Consider the following 2,011-nt stretch of genomic DNA (forward strand, 5'->3'; position numbering starts at 1 on the left):
TCAGGAAGTCTTGTGGGAACGATCTTGGAAAGTTGGGGAAAGAATTGAGAGACCCAGAGGGGATACAGACTCGACAAGAAAACCAACAGAGTCAACTAACCTGGACACATGGGGGGTCCCCAAGACTGAACCACCAACCAAAGAGCAAGCTCAGGCTTGACTTAGGACCCTGCACATATATAGCATATGTGCAACTTTGTCTCCATGTGACCACCCCAAGAATTGGATTGAGGGTTGTCCCTGACTGTTGCCTGATGTGGATCCTGTTCTCCTAACTGGTCTACGTTGGTTGGCCTCAGTGGGAGAGGATATACCTAGTCCTGCAGTGACTTGATTCAGTTCCAGAGTGGGTTGGTACTGCAAGGGATGGGGGAGGCTCTCCTTTCTCAGAGTAGAAGGGGGGTTTGCAGAGAGGAGCTGTATGAAGGGAGGACTGGTAGCAGGGTTTCTGTGATCAGGATGTGAAGTGATTAAATGGATTAATGGGACAAAGATAATCATATTCAATTCTCAACATATTAAAAAAGTAAATTAAAACACCGCTTGCTCTTTTGCTTCTCTTGCACTTAGCCTTCAATCAAGGTCTCGTCACTGAAGCTGGACCAAGGTTTGGAGGCAACTAGACGCACATTCTCCTTTCTCTAAAACTACCTATGCTGGGATATGCATGCACATGACTATTCCTGGTATTTTGATGTCCCCTAGGGTTCCAAAACAAATTACTAATGAGTGTACAGCAAATGTTTCCCCATGCTGAGCCTCTGTGCACCTTGTAGCTTACTTTGCACAACCATTTCAGGTGAACATTCGTGTTCCTTTACATTATTGCTTAAAGTTAGAACATGACACATTTTGTAACTGTGAATAAAAAGGAATAAAATCAATTTAAACTTTTATTTATTTATTTTATTGATTATTTTATTTATTTAACCCTAACCCATGCTTCTATGAGGTTGCTCCCCCATCCACCCACCCATTCCTGCCTCAGCAGCCTAGAATTCCCCTATGCTGGGGCATCAAGCCTCCACAGGACCAAGGGCCTCCTCTCACATTGATGCCAGATAAGGCAATCCTGTGCGACATGTGCAGCTGGAGACATAGGTCCCTCCATGTATTCTCTTTGGTTGGAGATTTGGGGGGTCTGGTTGGCTAATATTGTTGTTCTGCCTATAGAGTTGCAAACCACTTCAGCTCCTTCAGTCTGTCCCCTAACTCCTCAACTGTGGTCTCTGTGCTCAGTCTGTTGGTTGGCTGCATGCATCAACATCTGTATTGGCCAGGCTCTGGAAGAGCCTCTCAGGAGACAGCTATATCATGCTCCAGTAAAACACAATATTTCATCACAGGTTTTACATTTTATGGAAGTACATTGCAAAAGGGGTGATATACCTGTGTTTTGAGTGTTTATAAACATACAGTATTCTGAACATTATGGCATTTCTGATTTGTAAAGTATATTTGAAAGCCTTTTAAATGTTACAATTCAAAATATGAACAGAGGTCTTTTTTGCAAGGACATGTGACTTTTTCTAGATAAGGCTCAAAGGTAGACAAATCTTAGAGGGTTCTGCCTTTCTGTGCAAGATGAAGTCACATACAAAAAGTGTGTACATGGAAGGCTCCACAGGGTCAAGTTAGGAGCAGACATTGCACTAATTGGTGTCAAAGGCTCAGGTGATTCAAAAGGGTCCAAATAGATGAGCACAGATCCGTGACGTATCTTTGTTACTCTCCATAGTTTGGGGAATCGTTTTTCAGGCTTCTTTGACATTTTTGTTTATTTAGATGTTCTCTTATTGTGTTTCTATTACACTGTTTATAAAACATCTAACTGATTTTAGACTCAATTCCTCCCTCTTGTTTCTCATATTCGAGTGCCTCAGGTGTTCCACAGCAGCCTTACACTTCTGTCTACCAGGAAATGCAATGAGTCAAGTGACCTATTAAGATTCAACCATCTTTCTGGGCATGTACTCTCCAAGATGTTTTCTGTTCTGTCCTCTTCCCTTTT

Source organism: Mus caroli, chromosome 9, assembly GCF_900094665.2.
Source record: "Mus caroli chromosome 9, CAROLI_EIJ_v1.1, whole genome shotgun sequence".
Lineage (NCBI taxonomy): Eukaryota > Metazoa > Chordata > Mammalia > Rodentia > Muridae > Mus > Mus caroli.